The 26,008-nt window shown below is 45.5% G+C and overlaps 1 long non-coding RNA gene across 1 annotated transcript in view; it reads right to left on the bottom strand.

The window, feature by feature from the left end:
* The window catches only part of LOC143809847 (uncharacterized), an 85,343-nt gene extending 70,132 nt beyond the window's left edge, over window positions 1-15,211 (bottom strand). Inside the window, exons 1-2 of the long non-coding RNA XR_013222487.1 lie at window positions 14,997-15,211; window positions 14,764-14,888 (exon numbers count right to left, since the gene is read on the bottom strand). This is a non-coding gene — a long non-coding RNA (uncharacterized LOC143809847). The remainder of the gene's footprint in view (window positions 1-14,763; window positions 14,889-14,996) is intronic.
* Between the last annotated feature and the right edge of the window lie 10,797 nt (window positions 15,212-26,008).

Genomic DNA, 26,008 nt, shown 5'->3' with positions numbered 1-26,008 from the left:
TGACCTCACACAAAAGCTTACCCTCCTCCAGCATGATGACAACCAGCACTGCACTACTGTCCTGCACTACACGGAAGCCCTTGATCATGTGACTCCGACTCCTCCCCTCCTGTGACCTCATCACAGGTCCTGTGCGCACAGAGCAGCTGCAGCTATAGTTGTGGTGTGCGGCTCTCTGCGGTGGAGGGGCTCTGCTGCCGTGACAAGTGCAGTCCCACCCGTGATCGCGCATGCACTGAGAGAGTGCACGCGCACCAGGGCCTGTAAAGAAGGTTTATAAAGGGCCGGCGGCCCATTTTGTAGCTCAGAGTTCTTAGGGGCCCCTAAGCACTGCGGGCCCCGTCGCAATTGCAACCCCTGCGACCGCGGTAGTTACGCCCCTGGTTGTGGCATTACAGTGATTGGCTGGCCGCACAGCGTCATCAGGTCTATAAGAGACCAGGCGCTGCCCTGCTCAGCGCATTCAGCTCCTGATTCAGACAGTGTAGGGAAAGCTGCTGCCGAGATAGGGTCAGATTTGGGGATTTATTAGTTAGTTTGGGTCTACCATCACAGAATCCACAAATCCAGCTAAACCAACAGTCCTTCTAAGGACTAATTCCGGAGTATCTAGATTGCAGTGCTAGGTAGGCAGGGGAGTATATGTGGCTCTATACATATCAGTGCTAGTCATGCAGGCACTGTATATGGTGTAATGCAACAGTAGGACCATACGCAGTGAAACGGCAGTGACCCAAGCAAGTTCAAACCAAACGTTCCTTTATTGTGTTGCTTCACACAGTCTATTAGCAATACATAGAAAAATTCTATACAGTATTTTTCTGTTTAAATTAAAAATATACAGGCCACATATTGAACATTGTGGCATCTCTGTCAAACGCCTCCTCTATCGGTGGGCTAAAAATTGTGGCATTTGAGGTCTTCTTTGAACTGGTTTTACTGAGTCTTACCCTAGTTATTAACAAAAGTTTAAAAAAAAATTACCTACAGTCCAGATTTAAACGTTTTTTTTACGCACACTGATCACATATAAGTTTGCTCCAAATTCAGCCATTTGTAGTGAAAGTGGAAAATATTGTAGTATTCAATTTAAAATGGGCAAGGCACGTGGCAAGGGATGGGGAAGTGGAAGTGATGCTGATGGTGCATGCAGAGGCCAAGGCAGTGGGCAAGCTGAAATTGGGCCACAACAAACACCCACATCTTCTCATTCGATCTTCCTGTCCCAATGACTAGGGGATCACAGCACACCACTATCGAACCCAGAGGAGTGTCAAAAGGTTGTTGGTTGGATAGCGGATAATGCTCCCAGTCACCTTGCCACCACCATCACCAAGTCTTCCACACGGTCAAGTCTGAGTAGCCGTGAGTCTGGACCGCATATTACTCACCCTGATCCTCCTTCCTCCCACCATGCCAAGTGCCCAGAGACAACTGATCCCACACTTGGACACTCTGAAGAGTTGTTCACTTTTCCATTCATAGATTTGGGACTCTCGGCTGGTCCACTTGAAGTGGGGCAAGATGAGATTGCAGGTAGCGAAGCCCAAATATTTGAGCAGCCACAGTCACAAGGCAATGGTGGGAAAGTGTCAGAAGAGGTGGACGATGATGAGGCAATTGCCAGAAAGTCAAGAGGATGACCAGGGTGTGGATATGGAAGACGAGGTGGTGGATGATATAGTAACTGACCCAACCTGGCAGGAGGACATGCAGAGCGAGGACAGCAGCACACATGGGGAATGAGTCATAGCACCCCAACAGACAGGAAGAAGCAGTGTGGTGGCTGCAGACAGAAGGCGTGCATCCATTCCCCGTAACACCAACATGATGGAAGTTGCCAGTCCAACTGTTTGGTCTTCATGAGTCTGTTTTTTTTTTTAAGACTCTGCCGATAACCCCAAACAGGACCTTTGCACCACCTACCAAGCCCACATCAGCAGGGGTAGCAAAACTACCTGCCTGAACACCTCCAGCATGATCAGACACATGGCAGCAAAGCACCCGACTTTGAAGGCCGAACCCCAGGCTCCAGGAACAGTGTCGGCGGGTGACACCACTGCTTCTTCCACTTTTGTGCGTGCAAGCCAATCCTTTGTCCACGGTGCATGCGAAGATGCCTCATGCCCTGCTGCACCTGTCATTGCCCACAGTCAACAACACCATCATCAAACACGTCCACATCCTTGTGCCAGCGCAGCCTTCAGTTGTCCATACCCCAGTCATTGGAATGCAAGCAGAAATGTGCAGCCAACGCCCCACAGGCCACTGTCATGATTCTCAATGGCGAGAGAACATAGCCCAGCATATATGAGAACTAGCTCTTGGAAGATGGAAACTATACTGACCATGAACTAAACCTGCCGCACAACTAGAAGTGGCCGGGTAGCATGCCTACGTCTTTTTATCCCTAGATGCCCAGCGCCAGCCGGAGAACTACCTAATCCTAGCAGAGGAAAAGACAGTCCTGGCTCACCTCTAGAGAAATTTTCCCAAAAGGCAGACAGAGGCCCCCACATATATTGGCGGTGATTTTAGATGAAATGACAAATGTAGTATGAAAATAGGTTTAGCAAAAATCGAGGTCCGCTTACTAGATAGCAAGAAGACAGAAAGGGCACTTTCATGGTCAGCAGAAAACCCTATCAAAACACCATCCAGAAATTACTTTAAGACTCTAGCATTAACTCATAACACCAGAGTGGCAATTTCCGCTCACAAGAGCTTTCCAGACACAGTAACGAAACAGCAGCTGTGAACAGGAACAAAATGCAAAAACACACAAGGACAAAAGTCCAACTTAGCTGGGAGTTGTCTAGTAGCAGGAACATGCACAGAAAGGCTTCTGATTACATTGTTGACCGGCATGAAACTGACAGAGGAGCAAGGTTATATAGCGACTCCCACATCCTGATAGGAGCAGGTGAACAGAGGGGATGATGCACACAAGTACAATTCCACAAGTGGCCACCGGGGGAGCCCAGAATCCAATTTCACAACAGTACCCCCCCCTCAAGGAGGGGGCACCGAACCCTCACCAGAACCACCAGGGCGATCAGGATGAGCCCTATGAAAGGCACGGACAAGATCGGAGGCATGAACATCAGAGGCAGTGACCCAAGAATTATCCTCCTGACCGTATCCCTTCCATTTGACCAGATACTGGAGTTTCCGTCTGGAAACACGAGAGTCCAAGATCTTTTCCACAACGTACTCCAACTCACCCTCAACCAACACCGGAGCAGGAGGCTCAACGGAAGGCACAGCCGGTACCTCATACCTGCGCAACAATGACCGATGAAAAACATTATGAATCGAAAAGGATGCAGGGAGGTCCAAACGGAAGGACACAGGGTTAAGAATCTCCAATATCTTGTACGGGCCGATGAACCGAGGCTTAAACTTAGGAGAAGAAACCCTCATAGGGACAAAACGAGAAGACAACCACACCAAGTCCCCAACACAAAGCCGAGGACCAACACGACGACGGCGGTTGGCAAAAAGCTGAGTCTTCTCCTGGGACAACTTCAAATTGTCCACCACCTGCCCCCAAATCTGATGCAACCTCTCCACCACAGCATCCACTCCAGGACAATCCGAAGATTCCACTTGACCGGAGGAAAATCGAGGATGAAACCCCGAATTACAGAAAAACGGGGACACCAAGGTGGCAGAGCTGGCCCGATTATTGAGGGCGAACTCCGCCAAAGGCAAAAAAGCAACCCAATCATCCTGATCCGCAGACACAAAACACCTCAAATATGTCTCCAAGGTCTGATTAGTCCGCTCGGTCTGGCCATTAGTCTGAGGATGGAAAGCAGACGAAAAAGACAAATCTATGCCCATCCTAGCACAGAATGCCCGCCAAAATCTAGACACGAATTGGGTCCCTCTGTCAGAAACGATATTCTCCGGAATACCATGCAAACGAACAACATTTTGAAAAAACAGAGGAACCAACTCGGAAGAAGAAGGCAACTTAGGCAAGGGAACCAGATGGACCATCTTAGAGAAACGGTCACACACCACCCAGATGACAGACATCTTCTGAGAAACAGGCAGATCCGAAATAAAATCCATCGAGATGTGCGTCCAAGGCCTCTTCGGGATAGGCAAGGGTAACAACAATCCACTAGCCCGAGAACAACAAGGCTTGGCCCGAGCACAAACGTCACAAGACTGCACAAAGCCTCGCACATCTCGTGACAGGGAAGGCCACCAGAAGGACCTTGCCACCAAATCCCTGGTACCAAAGATTCCAGGATGACCTGCCAACGCAGAAGAATGAACCTCAGAGATGACTCTACTGGTCCAATCATCAGGAACAAACAGTCTACCAGGTGGGCAACGATCAGGTCTATCCGCCTGAAACTCCTGCAAGGCCCGCCGCAGGTCTGGAGAAACGGCAGACAATATCACTCCATCTTTAAGGATACCTGTGGGCTCAGAATTACCAGGGGAGTCAGGCTCAAAACTCCTAGAAAGGGCATCCGCCTTAACATTCTTAGAACCCGGTAGGTAAGACACCACAAAATTAAACTGAGAGAAAAACAACGACCAGCGCGCCTGTCTAGGATTCAGGCGCCTGGCAGACTCAAGGTAAATTAAATTTTTGTGGTCAGTCAATACCACCACCTGATGTCTGGCCCCCTCAAGCCAGTGACGCCACTCCTCAAAAGCCCACTTCATGGCCAAAAGCTCCCGATTCCCAATATCATAATTCCGCTCGGCGGGCGAAAATTTACGGGAAAAAAAAGCACAAGGTCTCATCACGGAGCAGTCGGAACTTCTCTGCGACAACACCGCCCCAGCTCCGATTTCAGAAGCGTCGACCTCAACCTGAAAAGGAAGAGCAACATCAGGCTGACGCAACACTGGGGCGGAAGAAAAGCGGCGCTTGAGCTCCCGAAAGGCCTCCACAGCATCAGGGGACCAATCAGCAACATCAGCACCCTTCTTAGTCAAATCAGTCAATGGTTTTACAACATCAGAAAAACCAGCAATAAATCGACGATAAAAGTTAGCAAAGCCCAAAAATTTCTGAAGACTCTTAAGAGAAGAGGGTTGCGTCCAATCACCAATAGCCTGAACCTTGACAGGATCCATCTCGATGGAAGAGGGGGAAAAAATGTATCCCAAGAAGGAAATCTTTTGAACCCCAAAAACACACTTAGAACCCTTCACACACAAGGAATTAGACCGCAAAACCTGAAAAACCCTCCTGACCTGCTGGACATGAGAGTCCCAGTCATCCGAAAAAATCAGAATATCATCCAGATACACAATCATAAATTTGTCCAAATAATCGCGGAAAATGTCATGCATAAAGGACTGGAAGACTGAAGGGGCATTTGAAAGACCAAAAGGCATCACCAAATACTCAAAATGGCCCTCGGGCGTATTAAATGCGGTTTTCCACTCATCCCCCTGCTTGATTCGCACCAAATTATACGCCCCACGGAGATCAATCTTAGAGAACCACTTGGCCCCCTTTATACGAGCAAACAAATCAGTAAGCAGTGGTAACGGATATTGATATTTAACCGTGATTTTATTCAAAAGTCGATAATCAATACACGGCCTCAAAGAGCCGTCTTTCTTAGACACAAAGAAAAAACCGGCTCCTAAGGGAGATGACGAAGGACGAATATGTCCCTTTTCCAAGGACTCCTTTATATATTCTCGCATAGCCGCGTGTTCAGGCACAGACAGATTAAATAAACGACCCTTAGGGTATTTACTACCCGGGATCAAGTCTATGGCACAATCGCACTCCCGGTGCGGAGGTAGTGAACCAACCTTGGGTTCTTCAAAAACGTCACGAAAGTCAGACAAGAATTCAGGAATCTCAGAGGGAATAGATGATGAAATGGAAACCAAAGGTACGTCCCCATGAGTTCCTTTACATCCCCAGCTTAACACAGACATAGCTCTCCAGTCGAGGACTGGGTTATGAGATTGCAGCCATGGCAATCCCAGCACCAAAACATCATGTAGATTATACAGCACCAGAAAGCGAATAACCTCCTGGTGATCCGGATTAACACGCATAGTCACTTGTGTCCAGTATTGTGGTTTATTACTAGCCAATGGGGTGGAGTCAATCCCTTTCAGAGGTATCGGAGGCTCCAATGGCTCCAAATCATACCCACAGCGTTTGGCAAAGGACCAATCCATAAGACTCAAAGCAGCGCCAGAGTCGACATAGGCGTCCGCGGTAATAGATGACAAAGAACAAATCAGGGTCACAGATAGAATAAACTTAGACTGTAAAGTGCTAATTGAAACAGACTTGTCAGGCTTCTTAGTACGCTTAAAGCATGCTGATATAACATGAGTTGAATCACCACAATAGAAGCACAACCCATTTTTTCGTCTAAAATTCTGTCGCTCGCTTCTGGACAGAATTCTATCACATTGCATATTTTCTGGCGTTTTCTCAGTAGACACCGCCAAATGGTGCACAGGTTTGCGCTCCCGCAGACGCCTATCGATCTGAATAGCCATTGTCATGGACTCATTCAGACTCGCAGGCACAGGGAACCCCACCATAACATCCTTAATGGCATCAGAGAGACCTTCTCTGAAAATCGCCGCCAGGGCGCACTCATTCCACTGAGTAAGCACAGACCATTTGCGGAATTTTTGGCAGTATATTTCAGCTTCATCTTGCCCCTGAGACAAGGACATCAAGGCCTTTTCCGCCTGAAGCTCTAAATGAGGTTCCTCATAAAGCAACCCCAAGGCCAGAAAAAACGCATCCACATTGAGCAACGCAGGATCCCCTGGTGCCAATGCAAAAGCCCAGTCTTGAGGGTCGCCCCGGAGCAAGGAAATTACAATCCTGACCTGCTGTGCAGGGTCTCCGGCAGAGCGAGACTTCAGGGACAAAAACAATTTGCAATTATTTTTAAAATTTTGAAAGTGAGATCTATTCCCCGAGAAGAATTCAGGCAAAGGAATTCTAGGCTCAGACATAGGTGCATGAACAACAAAATCTTGCAAATTTTGTACCTTTGTGGCGAGATTATTCAAACCTGTAGCTACACTCTGAAGATCCATTTGAAACAGGTGAACACAGAGCCATTCAAGGATAAGAAGGAGAGAAAGAGAGGAAGGCTGCAGTATAGGCAGACTAGCAAGTGATTCAATTAAGAGCACACTCAGAACTAGAGGAAAAAAAAAAATAAAATTGTAGCAGACTTCTTTTTTCTCTCCTTTCTCAGCCAGTAATTTAACCCTTTTTTTTGGCCGGTCAAACTGTCATGATTCTCAATGGCGAGAGAACATAGCCCAGCATATATGAGAACTAGCTCTTGGAAGATGGAAACTATACTGACCATGAACTAAACCTGCCGCACAACTAGAAGTGGCCGGGTAGCATGCCTACGTCTTTTTATCCCTAGATGCCCAGCGCCAGCCGGAGAACTACCTAATCCTAGCAGAGGAAAAGACAGTCCTGGCTCACCTCTAGAGAAATTTTCCCAAAAGGCAGACAGAGGCCCCCACATATATTGGCGGTGATTTTAGATGAAATGACAAACGTAGTATGAAAATAGGTTTAGCAAAAATCGAGGTCCGCTTACTAGATAGCAAGAAGACAGAAAGGGCACTTTCATGGTCAGCAGAAAACCCTATCAAAACACCATCCAGAAATTACTTTAAGACTCTAGCATTAACTCATAACACCAGAGTGGCAATTTCCGCTCACAAGAGCTTTCCAGACACAGTAACGAAACAGCAGCTGTGAACAGGAACAAAATGCAAAAACACACAAGGACAAAAGTCCAACTTAGCTGGGAGTTGTCTAGTAGCAGGAACATGCACAGAAAGGCTTCTGATTACATTGTTGACCGGCATGAAACTGACAGAGGAGCAAGGTTATATAGCGACTCCCACATCCTGATAGGAGCAGGTGAACAGAGGGGATGATGCACACAAGTACAATTCCACAAGTGGCCACCGGGGGAGCCCAGAATCCAATTTCACAACAGGCCACATTACTAAATTCACACATTTCTCGTCTGCTTGCACTCAAAATGTTTCCTTTTAGGCTTGTGGAGATGGAAGCTTTCCGCAACCTGATGGCGACGGCCATCCCACCTAACCACGGACATGTGGACAAGGGCTTGTGGGCAGGGATGGTACATCTCACTGATGGCACACTGGGTTAACATAGTGGAAGCTGGGACCCAGTCTGACCTTGGGATGGAACACATCCTCCCGATGCCGAAGATTGCGGGCCCTACGTAAATCAAGGCTGCCCCCACAGTCTACAGCTCCAGCACCTCCTCCTCTTCAGCTTCTGTCTCTGAAATGAGCACATCAGTCACAAGCTGGAAGCAGCAATAGGCTGTGCTGAAGCTAATCTGCTTAGCTGACAAACTGCACAATGTTGAAGAGTTGTGGACAGCTCTGAAAGAGCAGTCAGGTTTGTGGCTGACACCACTGAACCTACAGCCAGACATGGTCGTGTGTGACAATGGCAGGAATCTGGTGGCGGCTCTGAGGCAAGGTGTGCTCACACATGTACCATGTCTGGCCCATGTGCTTAACCTCGTCGTTCAACGGTTTCTCAAAAGCTACCTGGAGCTGCCGGATCGGCTTGTGAAAGTACGCCGCCTGTTTGCCCATTTTAGAAAATCAGCTACAGCTTCAGCCACCCTTGCCTTGCTTCAGCAGCATTTGCAGCTTCCAGCTCACTGACTGGTGTGTGATGTCACATGTTGGAACTCTACACTGCATATTGGAAAGGATTTGTAAGCAGAAGAGGGCAGATATTGACTACCAGCATTAACAAAGCCGTTGTTATTCAGTTCAGACGCCACACATAAGACCTCAGGAGTGGACATGGATGTCAGACATATGTACCATTCTTCAAAACTTTGAGGACTCCACCAAGATGGTGAGCGGCGATGACACCATAATTAGTGTCATCATCCCACTTCTCTGCATTCTGAAAAGCTCTCTGCTCACAATGAAAGAGGATGCATTGCACGCGGAGCATGAAGACATGGAGCAAGGAACCATGCAGGGTGATTACACACAGCCCAGCCTCATGTTGTCCTAATGTGGATTGGTAGACAATGAGAAGGAGGGGGAGGAAGAACAGGAGCTACTTTCATGCACTATAGACGGTACTACAAGAACAACTGTCATACTGTCTTTTCAGCATGGATGGCCTGAGGACAGGGCTGAGGAAGAGGAGGAGGACAGCATGGTCAGTTGTCCTGTTGGTGAGGACACGGAAGAATTGCCTGTTAGCAGTTTGGCACGCATGGCAGACTTTACGTTGCTCTGCCTTTCCCGTGACCCTTGCATTATCAAAATTTTCAGTGACTCTCATTACTGGTTGGTCACACTTCTATATCCACGCTACACAGAGAACTTTCAATCTGTTCTTCTAGAGGCAGACAGGTGTACTAAAATAGTGCAGTACCAGAGGGCCCTTGTTGTGGAATTACTAAAAAAATTCCCATCTGAGAATGCTGGCGGCAGACGTCATAGTTCCTTGGATAACCAAGGTGTTCAGGTGAGAGAAACACAACTCCAATCCAGCAGAGGCAGGGGAACACTGGCAAAGTTCTGGGAGAGTTTTCTCAGACCCTCCTATCGCCCTGGCCCAGAGTCACAGGGTACTGTCACAAGGAGTGCAATGTTTGGAAAGATGCTGAGGGTGTACCTTGCTGACTGCACCAACATCCTCCATGATTCCTCTGTGCCTTTTAATTATTGCGTATCCAAGCTGGACAAGTAGCATGAGCTGGCTCTCTACGCCTTGGAGGTCCTGGCCTGCCCTGCTGCTAGTGTTTTGTTAGAGTGGGTTTTTAGTGCAGCTGGTGGAATTATAACTGATAAGTGCATCCGCCTGTCAACTAAAAATGTTGACAGGCTGACTCTTATAAAACTGAACAAGGGCTGGCAAGGGACAGACTTCTGTACACCACCGAATGACAGCAAAACATAACCTCCAATACAGTGTCTTTTTTAGGGAGGTGTATTCCCATGCACCTCTTCACACCCACACATGGGTATATGCTTCCTGATTTTAGCTATTTGGTGTTATCCTCCTTCTCCTCATCCTCTTCATCCACCACCACTAGAACACCAGGGTGAACGTGTTCCGTGATGTAACAGTCACTCAATTTTTTGGCAAGGGTTAGTGTTGAGCGATACCTTCCGATACTTGAAAGTATCGGTATTGGATAGTATCGGCCGATACCTGAAAAATATCGGATATCGCCGATACCGATACCCGATACCAATACAAGTCAATGGGACTCAAGTATCGGAAGGTATCCTGGATGGTTCCCAGGGTCTGAAGGAGAGGAAACTCTCCTTCAGGCCCTGGGATCCATATTAATGTAAAAAATAAAGAATTAAAATAATAAATATGGATATACTCACCCGTCCGGCGGCCCCTGGACCTTACCGCTGTTAACCGGCAGCCTCCGTTCCTAAGAATGAGGAGTTTAGGACCTTCGATGACGTCGCGGCTGACGTCTCGGCTTGTGATTGGTTGTGTGCCGCTCATGTGACCGCTCACGCGACCAATCACAAGCTGCGACGTCATCACAGGTCCTAAACTCCTCATTCTTAGGAACGGAGGCTGCCGGTTACTACCAGGGCGCGTCACAGGGTGAGTATATCCATATTTTTTATTTTAATTCTTTATTTTTTACATGAATATGGATCCCAGGGCCTGAAGGAGAGTCTCCTCTCCTCCAGACCCTGGGAACCATACACTGGGAACTTCCGATTCCGATTTCCGATATCACAAAAATATCGGAACTCGGTATCGGAATTCCGATACAGCAAGTATCGGCCGATACCCGATACTTGTGGTATCGGAATGCTCAACACTAGTAAGGGTATTTATGATGCCCTTAAAAATTTAATTTTTAAAAAACAAATGTGTATCTCCCAGGGGGAAATGTTTGTCAGCCTATGGGCTGTATGCACTTAGTGTATGGGCATTCCAAGTATAGGAGACCCACAACTTTAAATTGGGAATAGATTCATAGGAGGACATCCTGCACGTCTCTGCAGACACCACCACTAGAACATGAGGGTGAACGTATTCCCAGTTGCAACAGCCATTCTAATTTTTGGCAAGGGTGTTTATGATGCCAGTAAAACTTTTTAAAAAAATTAATGTGTACCCTCCGGGGGTAAATGTTTGTCAGCCCACACACTTAGGCCATGTTCACACTTTGCGGTTTTGATGCTGCGGGTCCGCAGCAGTTTCCATAGCGTTTCCATTTACATGTAAACCCTATGGAAACCGCAAACCGCTGTGCACATGCTGCGGGAAAAACCGCGCAGAAACGCAGCGGTTTAAAACCCGCAGCATGTCACTTCTTTGTGCAGAATCGCTGCGATTCTGCACCCATAGGAATGCATTGAACTGCTTACTTCCCACATGGGGCTGTGCCCACGTTGTGGGAAGTAAGCGGTTAATGTGCGGGTGGTACCCGGGGTGGAGGAGAGGAGACTCTCCTCCAGGCCCTGGGAACCATATTTGGGGTAAAAAAAAGAATAAAAATAAAAAATCATGTTATACTCACCTCTCAGCGCTGCACGCGGCCGGCCGGTCAGAGTTGCTGTGCGAACAGGACCTGCGGTGACGTCGCGGTCACATGACCGTGATGACGCCCGGGTCACATGACCGTGACGTCACGAAGGTCCTTCTCGGCACAGCAGCTTTGGAATCAGACCGCCGGGTGCAGCGCCGAGGAGATCCGGACATCGGAGTGTGAGTATAACCAATTTTTATTATTTTTAACATTACTATTGATGCTGCATATTGCTGCATATGCAGCATCAATAGTATAGGAGTAATCCCGCAGCGGAAACCGCGGAACAAACCGCGATAAATCTGCAGGGATAACCGCAGCAGTTTTGCCCTGCAGATTTATTAATTCCGCTGCGGGAGAACCCGCAGAGGGACGCCGCAAAGTGTGAACATGGCCTTAGTGTATGGGCTTTACAAGTATAGGAGACCCTCTCCTTTATAATGGGAACATTTTTTATGATACCCTCCTCCACATCTATTTCAAGGGGCATTGGAGTGACTCCTAATTTTTTGCAGGCATTTCATTCACTGCATAGGCAAACACTATGGGATACCCACTTCCTAATAATGGGAACATTGTTTTCAAAAGGCACACCTCTACATCTCGTTCAGGGCTTATTGGGGTGCATGTGAATTTGGTGCAGGGCAGGCCTTGCATTCAATGCCACCTAAGCAAACCGTATGGCAGTACCAAATGAATAATGTGAACTATGTTTTCCTGTGGACATCCAGTACATAGGTTCAAAGGTTTATTGGGGTGCCTGTAACTTTGGGGCAGGGCAGGCCTTACATTCAATGCATAGGCAAACAGTATGGCAGTAACAAATGAATAATGTGAACTAGGTTTTCCTGTGGCCATCCAGTATGTGGGCTCAAGGCTTATTGGGGTATATGTAACTTTGGGGCAGGGCAGACCTTGCATTCAATGCATAGGCAAACACTATGGGAGACCCACTTTCTTATATCGGGTCCATTTTTTTCAGGAGGCCCTCCTGTACATCTCGTGAAAGGGCTATTGTGGTGCATCCTAATTTTTGGCAGCCCAGCCACTTACTGCATAGGCAATAACAGTATAGGAGACCCACTGTGTAATAATGGCCCTTTAAGAATATTAATGCAGCCTGACGCCACTATAAAAATAGGCTTTGTGACTTTAAGAGTCCCTTCTTCATAAATGAAACAAGATGTGTCTGATGATGTGTTACACACCATATGGCCAGCTAAGGTTGTTAAATGTTACAATGACATTTCCCAGCGAATGCATTTGTATTGGTTGAAGGCAATGCTAAAGTTGAAAATGCATCAAAAATGCTACATGTGAACATAGCCCAAGTGGTGGAGATACTGTTTTTTTTTTTTGGGGGGGGTCTTTATTTTCCCTTACATACAAATTATTACCCTGGAAATGAAGGCCCTTAACATATTTCCCAGGAAAATCAATTTTGGTTTCCTTTTTATATGTTTTAGTATGCGCCTGTAAAAGTGGAGTCAAACTCTGACAACATTTGTCACAGCTGTGACCTAGGAATCAGAAATGCTTCCAGGGGTATTCCCATGATCTTCCCGTGTCATTTGAGCACTCTTTCCATCGATTACAGATGTTTTTAGACCCTAAAAGGACCTCCGGGAGGATCGCGGCAAAAATGCTCAAGTTTCACTTACACTGGGATCGTTGCTTGGTCGAGTACCCAAGTACTCCAATTTGCTTGACCCAAGCAACGAACACCCGAGCATTTTAGTGCTCGCCCATCACTAGCAGCAACGATTCGGCAGATTTCTCTGCCTTTCTCAAGCAGTTGACAGATATAAAATGATCATTTAAATAGTGTTTCCACAGTATACCATCCATCAATTATGCAAAACAGAGTTAATTAATACATCAGGTGCTAAAACCAGAACATTCAGTGATACATGTGAACAAGTCACCCAGTTGATATACATCTATTTCTAAAGTGCAGCAGTGTAATAAAGTACCAATGAGCTCATATAAAGAAGGATACCATATTCATATAGGGGTAATAAAACCAGTCACATTACAGAAAAAAATATTACTGTACATCTATGTTAATGACACCTCCGTCACCCATGCTGCATTCAGCTTATTCACTGCCACACTGAGCATGTCTGTGACGTCTCCTCGGAACCAACCAATCGGTATACAATACAATGCAAATTTCAAAAAATTATTATTATTCTTAGAGAGGATTGACATTGTTAGGTCCTGGAAATGAGAAGCGTGGCTTCCAGGTACACATGAATTAGCCAATTTATGCACTAAGCTTTCTCAATTTTTCATATTTCTAGTTTTCTAGTGCAGTTATGCAATTCAATTGTCATATTTCATGTTTTCAAGCTATGGCGCTACAGAGTGCTATGAGATGTTGTCTCTAGGTAACCACCTGTTCACACATAGTCTTTGTTTGGATGTGACGGTCAATTTTTTGAAATTTGTATTCATTAGCCTTCTGACTGAGCACTCCGCCTCTTAGCCACAGGCATTTTTAATCAAATCTGGACCATACCCCTCCACAGAGATATAGATTTCACTTTAGGAGGGGATTCACAGGTTCCCATACAGATGAAGACTTTATTCTAAGAGAGGATTGGCATTTTTAGGTCCTGGTAATGAGAAATGCCTTAAAGTGGCTTCCAGGTACACATGAATTGGCCAATTTATGCACTAAGCTTTCTCAATTTTTCATATTTCTAGTGCAGTAATGCAATTCAATTTTCATATTTCATATTTGCAAGCTATGGCGCTACAGAGTGCTGCCTTATTTATTTTATGAACTTGTAATGACCTGGAGAATTATAACGGCAGGTCAGTTTTAGCATTTAGTGAAACTAGTAAAAAAGGCAAACAAAAAACAATTGTGGGATTGCACTTTTTTGCAATTTTTATCACACTTGGAATATTTTTCCTGCTTTCTAGTACATGACATGGTAAGACCAATGGTGTTCAAAAGTACAATTCGTTCCGCAAAAATCAAGCCCTCACATGGCCATATTAATGGAAAATTAAAAAGTTATGGCCCTGGGAAGAAAGGGAGCAAAAACGAAAATGCAAATCCGAAAATACCTCCGGTCATGAAGGGGTTAATATGCACCTGGCACTATTATATGTATTCCACGATGTTGACTTTTATGCTGCTCCAGAAAATCTGCCGCTATTGAGATAATCGGCTTACCTTTTTCTCTATCACCCCTCGCTTTCACAATATTCGAGATATGTTGCTGGATCCTTCGTCACACCTCTTGACAGCAGATAAACAACATTTCTTGACTGACAGTTGGAGTAGAATTTGGTTTTGATCTGTCCAGGAAAGATAGGTAAATCAATAAGATCACTGGTGATCATGTGTGGACAAATAGTACAACCTCCACACGGGAAAGAACCCACCAGGCAATGTTCAGTACTTACTCTGACTGTAGGTTGTTGATAATGGCTTACAGATAAATGATCTCTGAGACTCCTGGCCCTTCTCACCACCATTTTGGGATTTTCAGATAGAAAAGGCCTGAGTTTCGGCTCACTAAGTAAGATGTTAAAGCGCTTACGTAGTATCCCATGTACATCATGCCATTGGATATTGTAGATGTGGTCAAATTGATGGTGCATGCTCTATCACGGAAGCCAGGCTGCAATAGAAAGTGATATTAGTGATGAGCGAATATACTCGTTGCTCGGTTTTTCCCGAGCACACTCGGGTGACCTCCGAGTACTTATTATGACTGCTCGGAGATTTAGTTTTCATCGCGGAAGCTGAATGATTTACAGCTACTAGCCAGACTGAGTACATGTGGGGGTTGCCTGGTTGCTAGGGAATCCCCACATGTAATCAAGCAGGCTTGTAGCTGTAAATCATTCAGCTGCCGCGATGAAAACTAAATCACCGAGCAGTCATAAATACTTGGAGGTCACCCAAGCGTGCTCGGGAAAACCCGAGCAATGAGTACACTCTCTCATCACTATTCAATGAATGTTTAAAAGCTTTTGAGATGATTTTGCATGGATATCCTCTTTCAAAGAAACAGTTAGTGAGATCCATGGCCCCCTCCCTGAAATCCTCAAGGGAGCTACAATTTAGTCTCACCTGTAATAACTGACCCTTTGATATGTTAATTCGCAGATGTTGAGGATGAAAACTAGAAAAATGTTGGAGGCTATTGGTTGCCGTAGCCTTATGGAACAGTTTTGTCTGGATTCGTGATCCAACCTTCATCATCTTGAGTATTTTTGACAGGCTTATTTGGTGCAGAAAATATTCTGCAGCATGTCAATTCCTTGAGTTTTTGCCTGCGTTTTTCACCCAGTGAATGCACTTAAAAAAATGCAGGCAAAAGCACATAAAAATGCTGCATTTTCCTGCCAAGAGATGCCAATATGGTGCAGAAATTTCTGCAATCAAGTACTCAACATGTGCACTTACCCTAAAGGTTCCCAGGCTATTAATATCAGCTCATAGCTTTATATTTAGCCTATCCTGGTTATTAAAATGGGGGGCCCCCCAAAAATGACATGAGATTCCCCTGTATTTTTATTAACCAGACAGGCAAAACTGACAGTTGTGGGCTGCCACCCTCAGCTATCAGCTTCAGCAAGGCTGGTTATGAAGAATAGAGTGGTCCCTGCACAGTATTTTGTAATTATTTAAATAAACCGATGTGCGCCCTCCTGCATTTTTAACAACCAGCCAAGCTAAAGCATACAGCTGGGGGACATCTAATAGATGCTTCATTTCTGGGCGGCTGCGGGCTGCTATTTTTAGGCTGGGGAGCCAATATTCATGGCCCCTTACCAGCCTGAGAATACCATCCTCCAGCTATAAGGTTTAGCTTGGCTAGTTGTCAAAAATGGGACCCCTCTATTTTTGATAACCAGCCTTGCTAACGCTGACAGTTGAGGGTTGCAGCCAGTAGCTATCAGTTTTGCCTGGCTAGTTATCAAAAATACAGGGTAGCCCACGTCATTTTTTTGTTAAATTGTTTATTTATAGTGCAATCAATAGGTCAATTGATACTATTTTTACTGGTGTCTGCCCCTAATTCGAGCTTTTTTGCAGTTTTTGCCCCCCCCGAGGGTGTTGTCTGTTCGTTTGGTTTTGCCTCCCATAGAATTGAATGATGTTCTATGTTGGGTGAACATCTGAAAGTTCGACAAACATAGCTGAACTGAACCTTAAAAGTTTCGCTCATCTCTAGTAACAGGCTCCAGGCAGAGGATGATTATAAAGTTTTAATCAAGCTTCTTTCCATCACATAGAATCACTTCTTTTTGTACAAAGCTTCTAGCAATAAATAAGAAAGTGTCTTCACAGACAATTTCTTTTCACACACAGTGTCTTTACACACAGTGGCACTACACTTTCATAATGTAGTGAGGTGGAGGTGGGGGGATGAGTCCTGTGTTGGCTCTCTCATACTCTTATCTTGAGGCAACAATGATCACTCTTGGCTGTCCTGACTGCCTCTATGCTTCCAGCAGTCACTTCCCTGAAAGAACTAGTCTTGGCAGCTCAACTTAGTTCAGTCTGACAGGGGATTTTCTCTAACACTGCTTCCTCCCACATAACCCAAACTCAACAACAACTTTCCCAGAATCCGCTGGGGCAGTGCTGACCACTCCCTGTCTCCTGTAACCACTTTAACCCTTTTTGTTGCTGGATAATTCTAAATCATCAGTGCAGCTTCTAATTGTCAAACTCTTTGCTACTAATTTAATGTATTCCCTGACATTCATAATTCTGGATGGTCTAACCAACCCTTAGGAGCTATTCTTCCTTAGTCTGAGGTCAGTACCTGTAATTTCTCCTAGTTGTGGGACGTCTATCACATCCAAGATTCTAGCATCACTGGTACATTGACAACTTTGCCAAAAGTTGCGGCTGTGCTGACAATTCCATTTCCTTTAACCACTTTTACGCCTTTAGTTGATGGATGATTCCAAATAATCAGTGCAGCATCTACTTGTTGCATTTTAGAGTACTTTAAATAAGAAATGTATTCTTAACGGGGTAGACAGAGACAGAATTAAGCTTTTGTGAAAGTATAGGACTTTTACCATCCAATAGTTCATCATAATGCACCCGTTTATGTGTCTGTGATAGAAGCTGCTTGCTGTTTTGGAGGTAGACATTACTCTCTGGGCACCTGGTTGGATGCACAGGTTGCACCATTGGTATGTACACCCCTGAGTATTACTGTTTTGTCTCTAATTTCCTTTTTCAAATTATTGGTAATCATGTAATTAGTTTGGTTGTCTTCCAAAATGATGACTGCTCCTAGCTACTTAGTGACTGCTCTCTCTGACTTACAGTTAGATCCCAAGCATGGGAAATGCCTCTAAGGGCTTGTTTCCATTTGCGAGAAACACGTCCGTGTCTCGCATGTGGAAACCAAGCTCTGGTGCCGGCACTTTGGAGCGGAGCTGTGCAGCTCCATGTGTTCCTATGCGGCCGCACACTCCGCTCTGGAGTGCCGGCTCCACAGCTTGGTTTCCACATGCGAGACACGGACGTGTTTCTCGCAAATGGAAACAAGCCCTAAAAGAGAAAATGGTCAGGGGTTGTCACAAATGCACTATGTTTAAAGAGTATGTTATTTTACTCATGATTGAGCACATTTAATATAATGAATATTGGCTAACTAAACAACTTTATGATATAACCAACTATTTTCTGCTAATTAAACAGCTTAACCAAGAAAATGAAAATCTAGAACAATATTATTAAATAAAATAATAATATTTTTAATAAAAAATGCAATAACAATTTTAATCTCAAGCGCAACACATCTTTCAAAGACACTACAATTTTAGTTGTAGATAGAACCACATTCTATATTTTTTTATATGGAAGTGAACAAGTATTGACTGGACAGTTTTCTAAACACACTTAGGCCTCTGATCTAATCAAGAATGAAGTCTTTTATTGCTCAGACTGAAGCAAATGACCTGAGGTTACCCCGAGTGGAGATGCACCGCTCCCTCATAAAAGATGTACACATTTCACATTCAGCCTCTCTGAGAAACACCCAACCAAAGCGACTCCTTTACATTTCATGCTTCATTGATGCTTTGTGATGCACTGTGAATGCGTTTCTGCCTTCACTGCCTTTGTAAGAACTGCTTGGGCTAAGATGTGATTTACTTGTAAGCTGATTGTTGTCCCATGTGTGGACAGAATATGACCAGTTTGGGTTCAGCCAGTCAGTGTGATCCATGGCCATTACATCACCATCAGCCCATGGCTTACCCAGACAGCACCAAACACCCTTATTTTCTTGAAAGCTTTCAAAAGCAATAAAAAGCCTGGGAAAAGAATAGAGCGGCTGACTTCACTGGGAACCGCTTCTTATTCTATCTCTCTCATAGGAAATTAACAAAACTAAATTCTATCTTAAAATGAAGGAAACTTGCAAGAGAAAAAGAAGTTTCTACACACAGACAACTCTGTAGTAGTGGACGCAATCATTCTGGTAAAGGTCTTAATTCCAGAAAAAAACTTTACAAAAAGCGTTACATTTACTATAGAACATTTTTTTTTTTACAAATTGCACGTATCTATTTTTTTTTATTTGGGAATAAACAGAATAAAGAAATATATACAAATATTTTAAGTTATGTGAATTAAATATGTAGGAATATACTTCATCAATCATATGCATCAATGCATCAATGAACCAAGGAGTTAATTTATTGTAATTAGTGTTGAGCATTCCGATACCGCAAGTATCGGGTATCGGCCGATATTTGCTGTATTGGAATTCCGATACCGAGATCCGATATTTTTGTGGTATCGGGTATCGGTATCGAAACAACATTAATGTGTAAAATAAAGAATTAAAATAAAAAATATTGCTATACTCACCTCTCCGACGCAGCCTGCACCTTACCGAAGGAACCGGCAGCGTTGTTTGCTTAAAATTCGCGCTTTTTCTCCCTTACGTGAAGTCCCGGCTTGTGATTGGTCGCGTGCCGCCCATGTGGCCGCGACGCGACCAATCACAGCAAGCCGTGACGTAATTTCAGGTCCTTCAGGATTTTAAAATTACGTTCTGGCGTTGTGATTGGTCGCGTCGCGGTCACATGGGCAACGCGACCAATCACAAGCCGTGACGTCACGGGAGGCTGGACACGCGCGCATTTTAAAATATGGATCCCAGGGCCTGAAGGAGAGTTTCCTCTCCTTCAGACCCTGGGAACCATCAGGGATACCGTCCGATACTTGAGTCCCATTGACTTGTATTGGTATCGGGTATCGGTATCGGATTGGATCCGATACTTTGCCGGTATCGGCCGATACTTTCCGATACCGATACTTTCAAGTATCGGACGGTATCGCTCAACACTAGTAGCCAGTGTAATGACTGGCACAAGATGGAGGCATCGGTGAAGCGGCTGGACAGAAATATGACTCTGGCTGCAGCATTCAAGATGGATTGGAGAGGAGAAAGTTTGGTAAGAGGGAGACCGATTAGAAGAGAGTTGCAGTAGTCCAGACAAGAATGAATAAGAGCAACAGTAAGAGTCTTAGCCGTTTCAACGGTGAGAAAAGGTCGGATTCTGGAGATGTTTTTAAGATGCAGGTGACAAGAGCGAGTGAGTGCTCGGATATAGGGAGTAAAGGAAAGTTCGGAGTCGAATATGACCCCAAGACAGCAGGCATGCTGCTTGGGAGTTATGGTTGAACCCTCCAGGGTAATTTTGATGTTGGGTAGAGTGAGGTTAGTAGAAGGGAGAAACACAAGAAGTTCTGTTTTGGAGAGATTTAGTTTCAGGTAGAGGGAGGATATGATGTTAGAGACAGCAGACAGACAATCCTTGGTATTTTGAATTAGGGTAGGGGTGTTGTCGGGGGAAGAAGTGTATAATTGGGTGTCATCAGCATAGAGATGATACTGGAACCCAAATCTGCTGATTGTTTGTCCAATAGGGGCCGTGTAAAGAGAGAAGAGGAGGGGGCCTAGGACTGAGCCTTGCGGAACCCCGATAGTAAGGGGACGAGGAGAGGACAAGGAGATGGCAAAGGATACAGTGAAGGAGCGGTCAGAGAGGTAAGGAGGAGAACCAGGAGAGGGCTGTGTCCTTGAGGCCTATGGAGCGGAGCATAGTGAGAAGGAACTGGTGATCCACAGTGTCGAATGCGGCAGATAGATCCAGGAGAATCAGCAGAGAGCAATGACCTTTGGATTTGGCTGTTATTAGATCATTAGAGACTTTAGTGAGGGCAGTTTCAGTGGAGTGTAAAGAGCGGAAACCAGATTGTAAGGGGTCAATAAGAGAGTTATCCGAGAGATAACGGATTAGACGGGAGTGGACCAAGCGTTCTAGGAGTTTAGAGATTAAGGAAAGGTTAGAGACAGGTCTGTAGTTAGCAGTGCAGTTCTGGTCCAGGGATAGCTTTTTAAGTAAAGGGGTTATGATGGCATGTTTAAATGAGGAGGGAAAGATACCTGAAGAAAGAGAGAGGTTAAATATTTTAGTCAGGTGAGTGGTGACCACTGGTGAGAGAGACTGCAGGATATGTGAAGGAATGGGGTCACTGTTGCAGGTTGTAGGCCAAGCAGAAGCGAGGAGCTTGGAGACTTCTTCTTCTGAAACAGGCTCAAAGATGTCTAGTGAGCTTGAGGTGCGGCAGGGAAGGGGATCCAGGCACTGAGGAGATTGCGCTTAGATATCCTGATGGATGTGGTTGATTTTTTATAAGAGATAAGTGGCCAGATCCTCACCGCTGAGGTTGGTGATGGGGGCCTGTGCTTTAGGTTTCAGGAGGGAGTTTAAGGTTTCAAAAAGTCGTTTTGGGTTGTTGGATAGTGAGGTGATGAGGGTGGTGAAGTAGGATTGTTTGGCCAGATAAAGGGCAGAGTTATAGGTTTTGAGCATGAACTTATAGTGGATGAAGTCTTCTGCTAAGAGAGATTTTCTCCACTGCCGCTCTGCACACCTTGAGCAACGGTGCAGGAAGCGTGTTTGCATAGTGTTTCAGGGCTGCCGTTGTCTGTGTCGTGTCTTTCTGCATGTATAAGGTGCTGCTTCATCTAGGGCATTCTTCAGTATATTATTGAAGTGTGACAATGCTAAGTCTGGACAGGAGAGGGAGGAGATGGGGGCTAGAGATGTGTGGAGATTGTCCACAAGCTGCTGGGTATTAATCGTACGTGTATTCCGATAAGTGTGGTAAGTGGGGGTGTCCCGGGTGTGGAGACAATTCTTGACAGAGAAGGAAAGAAGGTTGTGGTCCGAGAGCGGGAGAGGGGAGTTCGTAAAGTCGTGCAGCGAGCCGGGACGGGAGAAGACCAGGTCCAGAGTATTCCCGTCCTCATGCGTAGGAGAATTAGTAAACAGTGAGAGGCCAAATTAAGAAGTTAGAGAAAGAAGATGAGCAGCAGATTGGGAGAGGGGATCATTGATGGGGTTGTTGAAGTCTCCCATGATGAGGGCGGGGATGTCACCGCATAGAAAGTGAGTAAGCCATGTGGCAAAGTGGTCTAGAAACTGGCGGGAGGCGCCTGGAGGGCGATAAATAACCGCCACTCACAAGGAGAAGAGCTTAAAGAGTCTGACGGCATGGACTTCAAAGGAAGGAAATGTGAGTGAGGGAACCGGGGGGATGACCTGGAAAGCACATTGTGATGAAAGGAGCAAACCAACACCTCCACCCTGTCTGTTCTCAGGTCTGGTGGTATGTGAAAATTTCAGCCCACCAAACGAGAGAGCGGCAGCAGCGATGGTGTCTGAGTCCTGGATCCAGGTTTCTGTAATAGCCAGAAGGTTAATGGAATTAGAGTGGAAAAGATCGTGAATGTAAGTTAGTTTGTTACACACAGACCGTGCATTCCAGAGAGCACAGTGGAAAGCCATAGGAGAAGGCATGCACTGAATGTTAATAAGATTAGCAGGGTTTCTATATGCAGCTGGAGGAGAGTAAGGGTACCGTCACACAGTGCAATTTTGATCGCTACGACGGCACGATCCGTGACGTCGCAGCGTCGTATGATTATCGCTCCAGAGTCGTAGACTGCGGTCACACTGTGCAATCACGGCGCTGGAGCGATGTCGAAGTCCCTGGGTAACCAGGGTAAACATCGGGTTACTAAGCGCAGGGCCGCGCTTAGTAACCCGATGTTTACCCTGGTTACCAGCGTAAACGTAAAAAAAACAAACAGTACATACTCACATTCCGGTGTCTGTCCCCTGGCGTTCTGCTTCTCTCCACTGTGTAAGCACCATAGCCGGAAAGCAGAGCGGTGACGTCAGACGTCACCGCTGTGCTCGCTTTCCGGCCGGCAGGCGCTCACAGTGCAGAGAAGCTGAGACGCCGGAGGACAGACACCGGAATGTGAGTATGTACTGTTTGTTTTTTTTACGTTTACGCTGGTAACCAGGGTAAACATTGGGTTACTAAGCGCGGCCCTGCGCTTAGTTACCCGATGTTTACCCTGGTTACAAGCGAACACATCGCTGGATCGGTGTCACACACAACGATCCAGCGATGTCAGCGGGTGATCAAGCGACGAAAGAAAGTTCCAAACGATCTGCTACGACGTACGATTCTCAGCAGGGTCCCTGATCGCTGCTGCGTGTCAGACACTGCGATATCGTAACGATATCGCTAGAACGTCACGAATCGTACCGTCGTAGCGATGAAAATGGCACTGTGTGACAGTACCCTAATGTATGCTGGTGGAGGGAGGGCCAGGGTTCGGGGAGATGTCACCTGCAACTAGTAGAAGGAGAAAAAACAGAAAGAGCAGGTGGTGGGATGATTTGTATGAACGTTTTGAGTGCTGGATGGCGGTAGTGGCTGGTTTGGAGTGGGTAAGAAATGTCTGTAGAGCCTCAGAGTTATACATGGGAGAAGGGTGAAGGGAGGGGTGGATATAGAGAGAGTGCCCAGAATGTGTTAAAGGGCGGGCAAGTTGTGAGAAAGCAGAAGTAAAAACAAATAAGCAGATTGATATGATTAATGCATAATGTAGTATGACTGACCAAGAAGCATGATTGTTTATAAAACTTATGCACCTTACCTGTTTCCTGCCCTGTCCAACTGCCATTGTCTAACTGCCAAGCACTTTAAACTGTTGCACTTAAAATCTGTTGCACACGCGAACCCGCATGCATCCTATCCCAGCCATACTAAATATATATGTATGGAGTGACTGCTAGCATCATGAACCAAATGGTCACAATCAGCAATTAACCAATTAGCATAAGGCCAGAGCAGGCATTACTATGCAGGGTAGACAACCAATGCTGAACAAGGCCATAAAGCAGTGGGACAAAAGGAAAAAAAAAGAAAAAAAGATAGCTTTGAACACTTTAAATCAGAAGCCAAAAACAGAAAAAAAGAAAACACAGGAGTGATGGATAAAATACCATTTGCAAAGTCTTGCTTAATATGATTCAGTTCACACTTGCAGTCAGCACACAAATGGATGGATGGATAAAATACCATTTGCAAAGTCTTGCTAAATATGATTCAGATATGAAACATATACTAAGCAGTCACCCCCTCCATGAATTGGTGGGTTGTGAGTGGCTGTCTAGTTGGTATTTTGCACCTGTCTTGCCAACATCTTTGCTCCATGGGCTGGCTGCATCCTGTAGTGCATTTGTTCAGAGACCTGGGCAGGTAAGCGCTGCTGCCCCTTTTTCAGCTGTATTTTTGTATTTAAAGTGGGACAAAAATAACACAGACAGGATACACAGAATCAGGTATAGGGCAGAAAAAAAGCATCAGAGAGGTTGACTCACAAGAAAGCAGAGCAACAACATAGTAATTCTGTAACTAGATGATAAAATAAAGGAAAAGCGACCTCATGTTAAATTTTTGATGTCATACAAACCATGATAGCTTATATACTGGCTAAATTGCAGGTCCATGGAAAAAGTCTTCTAGGATAACCTCTACGGAATCCAAGATTCTTCTGGGTATACATGAATTAGGGACCATTCCCTATTATTACAGATCCTTTCATCCCTTAGCATCACAGACTTGGCCCTATCCTGGATCTCATCATACCTAACAGACCGGACATTCAGCGTCTCCCACTCACACACCACCTCCTCACCTCGCCCCCTATCTGTCGGAGTCCCACAAGGTTCAGTTCTTGGGCCCCTTCTCTTCTCCATTTACACCTTTGGCCTGGGACAGCTCATAGAATCTCATGGCTTTCAGTATCACCTCTATGCTGATTACACACAGATCTACATCTCTGGACCAGATATCACCTCCCTACTAACCAGAATCCCTCACTGTCTGTCCACTATTTCTTCCTTCTTCTCCGCTAGATTTCTGAAACTTAACATGGACAAAACAGAACTCATCATCTTTCCCCCATCTCACGCGACCCCCCCAACGAACCTAACCATTACAGTAAATGGCTGCCCACTCTCCCCAGTCCCACAAGCTCGCTGCCTCAGGGTAATCCTTGACGCTGATCTCTCCTTCAAACCACATATCCAAGCTCTTTCCACTTCCTGCCGACTTCAACTCAAAAATATTTCACGAGTCCGTTCATTCCTCAACCAAGAATCTGCAAAAACCCTAGTCCATGCCCTCATCATCTCTCGCCTTGACTACTGCAACCTCCTGCTCTGTGGCCTCCCCTCGAACACTCTCGCACCCCTCCAATCTATTCTAAACTCTGCTGCCCGACTAATCCACCTGTCCCCTTGCTATTCCCCTGCCTCTCCCCTCTGTCAATCCCTTCACTGGCTCCCCATTGCCCAGAGACTCCAGTACAAAACCCTAACCATGACGTACAAAGCCATCCACAACCTATCTCCTCCATACATCTGTGACCTCGTCTCCCGGTACTTACCTACACGCAACCTCCGATCCTCACAAGATCTCCTTCTCTACTCCCCTCTTATCTCCTCTTCCCACAATCGCATACAAGATTTCTCTCGCGTATCACCCCTACTCTGGAACCCTCTACCACAACACATCAGACTCTCGCCTACCATCGAAATCTTCAAAAAGAACCTGAAGACCCACCTCTTCCGACAAGCCTACAACCTGCAGTAACCACCGATCAACCAAACCGTTGTATGACCAGCTCTATCCTCATCTACTGTATCCTCACCCATCCCTTGTAGATTGTGAGCCTTCGCGGGCAGGGTCCTCTCTCCTCCTGTACCAGTTATGACTTGTACGGTTTAAGATTATTGTACTTGTTTTTATTATGTATACCCCTCCTCACATGTAAAGCGCCATGGAATAAATGGCGCTATAACAATAAATAATAATAATAATAATTAGCCAGTTTATGCGTTAAGTATTCTCATTTCTTCCTATTTTCCAGAGCAGTAATGCAATTCAAATTTCATATATTTCATGTTTTCATGCAATAGCGCTACAGACTGCAACTTTATTTGTTGGTCAAATGACTTACAGACTGAAACAGGTTTTGGTCAAGAATACCCCTGTA

The sequence above is a fragment of the Ranitomeya variabilis genome, chromosome 2, assembly GCF_051348905.1.
Source record: "Ranitomeya variabilis isolate aRanVar5 chromosome 2, aRanVar5.hap1, whole genome shotgun sequence".
NCBI lineage: Eukaryota > Metazoa > Chordata > Amphibia > Anura > Dendrobatidae > Ranitomeya > Ranitomeya variabilis.
The sequence above is the reverse complement of the archived record's forward strand: the minus strand, read 5'-3'. Positions and strand labels throughout refer to the sequence as shown.